The sequence below is a fragment of the Populus euphratica genome, unplaced genomic scaffold, assembly GCF_000495115.2.
Source record: "Populus euphratica unplaced genomic scaffold, PopEup_1.0 scaffold158.1, whole genome shotgun sequence".
In the NCBI taxonomy this organism is placed as follows: domain Eukaryota; kingdom Viridiplantae; phylum Streptophyta; class Magnoliopsida; order Malpighiales; family Salicaceae; genus Populus; species Populus euphratica.
This window is the reverse complement of record NW_011499913.1, coordinates 856,684-862,626: the sequence shown is the minus strand read 5'-3', so window position 1 is coordinate 862,626 and position 5,943 is coordinate 856,684.

Sequence of the window (5,943 nt, the reverse complement as noted above, 5' to 3'; positions counted from 1 at the left end):
TTTTTTATAAAAAATAAAAATATTCAACTTAGCGAAATGCGGTTACGCATAGCTGGTATTAGTTTAAACTGTAGTTTTTTTTTTTTAATCGCGGGCTTCGTTGTTGAATAAAAAATTGCAGTGAAAAACAAATCTACAGAGCACCTCATAAAAATTGAATAATCGATGGCTTGGTGTGTGAAATATATTTTATTTAATTGGATTAGTTTTATCTATAAACTATTTAGAACTAATTTTCTACTATGATGGGATTTAATTATAGTGTTTATTTCAAATTTAATTAATAAATAAATTGAATTCACATGTTTAAAAAAGAGATATAGTTCAACTTTAAATATCTTTTAGATTAAATCTTAAATAAGTAATTTATACCTAATTAGTACATTCATGAATCATGATAATTTGTTTCAGATTTGTTTGTTTAAATCAAATCCTAAATGATAACATGATAATATAAAAAAACAAGTTCATCTACCCACAAACTAAATTTGTTTTTTTAAAAAAAAACTTTAATGCTTTAGCATCCAATATAGAATATTACAACGTTGCATTGTATAAGAGATTATCTAATTCACCCCCTAAATAATAATCTTTGATAGCCATGGAAGTCAGATGTAAGATCCCATCCCTCTTATCATCACCTTAAAATCAACTAAAAATTTAAAACTTGATAGCAACATGTAACTTCAATTAAATTCAAGTGAGAATTATCTCCAATCCCATGCTACTTCCATGTTCAATCATGAACAAACTAAACGCCATGACCATAAGAATCTAGAAGTGGGGGGTTGCTATATTTTTTACCATGTACAGTCTTGTTTCAACGCCACACAACAATTACTAAATCTGGTTTGACATCATAATTAATCTATAATTTAATTAAAATTTTGTTTGATTTAGAAAAATTTATTCAAAACAACAATTTTTGTTTAAAATTAAATGATGTTTTTTATTAACCTGTATTAATTATCCAACTCATGATCTAAACCAAGTTTAATAGCTTTAAAACACATTGTATTGTATGAATGAATGCATGTTGGCTGCGAAGAAGTTTTGCTCCTCCATCCTATTTTCCCTAGCCAAACATCAAATCACTAACCTTACTTAGTGATGATGTTAATATCTCATATTAGCTAGGAGATGGGAGCCTTGATCGTTGCATAGCAAGGGAGTCTTTTGTCTTCTCAAGAGGTAAGAACAAAGCTCACAATATCCTTAAACCTATCTCAGTTAAGACAATATCTCTTAAGAACTGTCCTGTTAATATGTGGAGACATATCATTATTAATGTTGTATGTGAAAACACTAACTATATTATGCTATCCAAAACTCAAACCTGAAGGATTATAATAATGTTATTATTCCACGTAGATAAAAATCTCAATCACTTGTATAAAAAACAAGCACGAGGTCTCCTTTCTTTTCAGGAAGCTCATTCACAATGAAAAATTCATTTAGTGATTGAACCCATGTCCCCTAAGATAATATCTCTCAGGAGACCATCATGCGTGGACGTGAACACATCATCACCTAGCTTGTCTGCCTCCTTACAAAATCATTCGGTCACCTTCTTGATTTTTCAAATGCTGAACCCACTGGACATCAAGATTATTCAATGATTTAAAATCCAGTGGATTTAGGCGATGGGTTGGGTGAAGGAGGTTCTGTGGGGGGGGGGATCACGCTTGGTACAGTACCTTTCCGAGACAAAATTTCAAATCAATCCTCATCATACGTGCTTCTTCTGTTTTTATTAACTGGAACAATGTTATTTTAATATTTTTTTTTAAATAAAATAATATTATTTTAATAAAAAAAATATGATTCAGATTAAAACTTGAAGTTCGTTGTATTAAGTGTCAATCAGCAAGTTATTGGGTTTAATCAGGACAGTTGTCTCCGGAATAACACACACTCAGAAAAATATTAATTATTTTTCATCTATTGAATTATTACGTCTTTCCAATGTTCTTACAAGTTTAATCTCTGGAATTTTTTGGAAAGCATCTTCTAAAAAAACAAATAAAAATTCTTTGCTTTTATTCTTTTCAAAAACATGGATTCACTCGCCTAAGGATTTGATTCTTTCGCTTGACCTTTCGTCCGAATGCGGACATGCTCGCCCAGCTTGTCTGATCAACATAGTGAAATTACATATCTACCCTTAGCTTTTGTTCATTTAGCAGTCAACCCCAGAAGGTTGACTAGAAAGAGATGATCGCCTGTGTTGGCATGGCATCATGAATAAAGCACCCTCACTCGATTTTCCTTGACATGAAGGAACGTGGGAGCCACACTCCAAGGGATCCTGACTGTCCATTTGGAATATCACTGAGACACAAACACACGTGCTGTTGGCTGGAAAACAAAGGGAAGACACGTGCACGGAGACGGGGGGAGATTGGATTTTTTAATAGTTTTTTTAAGATAATCAAACGGCGGATGTGTCAGACTGCCCACAGTGTAGATAACAGCTGATTTGTATTTTTTTATAGGTTTTTTAAGATAATCAAACGGTGGATGTGACGGACTGCCCACAGAGTACAGCTGATTTGGAATGCTAGATGATGCCGGTCGGCAGGTGATGTTTCTTTGGACTTAACACGTGCTATATAAAATTGTTATTACCATGAAATATGAGGCTATTTCCTGTTTGCTATAAATTTTGGTTGGACTTGATGAATGATAACCTATGTGATATGATATGTGATGAAGATATTAAAAAAAAAACAAAAGTTAAATTAATAAAAAATATTAAAAAATAAGTTAATTCAAATTAACTTTACTAATATGTAATATTAGATGAGCTAATTCTTACTAACCTAGGTCATGTTTAATTTTTTTAATCTTTTATGGATGATATGAGATTAGAAAAAAACTTTTAAAAAAGGTAAAATTTAAAACAATAAAAAAACATTTAAAAAAGTAAGTTAATTCAAATTAACTTGAATAACTAAATATTAAATAATAAAATTTTAAAAATAAAAAAGTAAAAAAAAATCAATTAGCTCTACTAATCCGCGACTTTCGATATGAGATTAAGATAAAAAAACTATATTTTTTAAGGCCTAAAAAAAATCACAAAACTAAAATTCTAATAATCAAATCCCAAAAGAATAAAAAAAATCAATTGTAAAAAAAAAATGTATGGAAAAAAAGTCAATGCTAATTCACGACACGCGATACGAGATTAAAATAAAAATTAAATTAAAAAATCTAGAAAAAAAGGACCGAGGTTAAATAAATAAAAAAAATAAAAATATTTAAGTTAAGTCAGGTTAACTTAACTAACCTGTGACTTGAGATTATCTTACTAAAAGGAAATCATAAAAAAATTATAAAGCCAAATGCCTAAAAACCTAATGCCAACTAATAAAATTTTTAAAAAATAATTAAAAAACATAAAAAAAATATGAGTTGACTTGATGAGCCCATTATAGGTATACAATGATCAAATCTAGTTTGGAAATAATGAAGAAAAACTCATAATCATAAAAAACAAACAAACAATAATCAAATAATAAGCATATAATATGATATAAAAATTAAATAATTAAGAATTAAATTAAAAAATAAATAAAATATAAAAAGAATAGCAATCGAATAATAAAGACCAAAATCGAATACAAAAACCAAATTAAATAAAATGTTCAGGGGTTGAATTAAAAAAATAAATAAATCAAGAAAGAGATAAAAAATAACAATAAAAATATTAAGGATTAAATTTGAGTACAAAAATTAAATCAAATAAAATATTAAGGGATAGAATTGAAAACATAAATAAAACAAGAAATGAATAAAAAAAATAGCAATAAAAAGAATGAGGATCAAAATCAAATTCAAAAATTAAATAAAAAAATATCAAGGGACAAAATTAAAAAATATAAATAAATGGATAAATGGATAAAAAATAGAAATCAAGAGAATAAGAACAAAATCTAATCTAAAGTTTAACCTCTAAAAAAATATTGAGGGACCAGATTAGATACAAAAACTAAATGAAATAAAATATTCAGGGATTAAATTGAATAAAAAATAAGCTTCAACATGCATTAAAAGCAAAATAAATCACAATAAAAGAAATGACGATAAAATTGGATATATAAATAAAACATAAGGAATCTTTTGTATTTTTTCAAAGAAAAAATAGAGAGAAAAAAAGGAAAAAAAAATCACTAAAATCATATTGATAATCTGTTGCCACCACGCGTCAGTTGAATGGATAGACCATAGTGAGTTGCTTTTAACATCGCCTCTAGAGGCAATGTTTGACAATTAGATGAGTCTTTACACGACATCAAAAAAACATGAGCTCTTCCTGTTTGTTAGGGTATATGTTGAACACTCCAACAACTTTTAGTTTTTTGCATTTATTAGAAAAATCAAATTGATTCTCACCCAATTTAATAATAACAATAAAAAACCAAGAGTAAAAGACAATAAAGCCCGTGAACAACAACTATATGATTTTTGTCTTGAAAGTTATTTTAGATATTTTATATTTGAATGATATTTTCAATACAATTTTTGTATAATATAGATAATTAATATCAATATTATAAAACTTTTAAAAATCATACATTTCGTGGTCTAGTAATCAATATAACCCATACAAGTAAACAATAATACCCACAAACTAAAAATGGTGAACAAAATTAATTACATATCACAAATTTGATTTGCCTTTCTATCAAAATGTCACCACTCATCAATGCTTTTAATGTTAACCATACAGAGCAGTGAACTAATATCATAAACGACATAACACAAAAATAATTTGGTATACAAGCATGATTGAAATAATTCGTGTTTTTCATTAAAATTAGTATTTTTTTATGAATGTTTTTAATACTATTAAATAGAAAAAATAAATTTAACCAGATATACAATCGCGTTCGACCTCCCTTTTTATAATCAAAACTGGCTTGAATCTTGCAGAAAATGCTGGTCATGATCAGCGCGCCCGTGCGCATATATATATATATTGTGAGAGATATAGAGAGTAAATTCCAAATCATGTAAAGAACAAATTGTAAAGAACAAATTAGAGCATCAATATTGGGATTAAACATGTAGTGGCCCAAAGATCGAGTTGGCATGAGGTATAAATCTCGTAGGTGACCTCAAACTCTGTGGTGAATGGGATTAAAACAATATTTTTGTCTTTTAATTTTCGGATCTACAAGGAAATCATCCAGGCTCTTCTATAAAAACTTGTTGACCGGGAGAGTTTTTTTTTTATTGAGTTTTTTTAAAATATATATAAAATGTTAGCAGTACCGTTCATGTAATCTCTTTTTCTAAATAAATTATTATTATTATTATTATTATTTTAAAAAAGCACAAGAGATACATCTTCACATTCTTTACTTTTTTGCATAGAAATAATAAATAAAAAACACCTAAGGGTCTGTTTAGTTTCAAAAATATTTTTGAAAATTTTTTTTTTTTTTTGAATTAATATATTTTTAATATTTTCAAATCATTTTAATATGCTAATCTCAAAAATAATTTTTTAAAAATAAAAAATATTATTAACACACTTTTCTAAATAAAAAATATTTTAATAAATAACAACAATCGTACTTTCAAAATCTCATTCTTATGCACTCATGGCTTCTTGCTGTGGTATTGGAGGTAGAAAGGGCCATGGTGAGTTAACCATTTCGCAGTAGACAGGCTTTGCATAACTTTGGGCTTTAGCTTAATATATTTCAGAAGTGAGCTCACAGACAGGCTAAAAATCTCGAGACTTGATCATATAGTGAGTGACCCAGTCCAGATTCTGCAAATCCCATAGCAGGCAGGCAAGAGCGTGAAATCTGTTCAGATGGCCCTCCAGACCCAGCAAATCCCATAGCAGGCAGTCATTTCTATACCTCTTTAGTTACCGGTAGATTTTAACTATGATGGTGTCTCGGATCATCTTCTCTGTATAAAAAA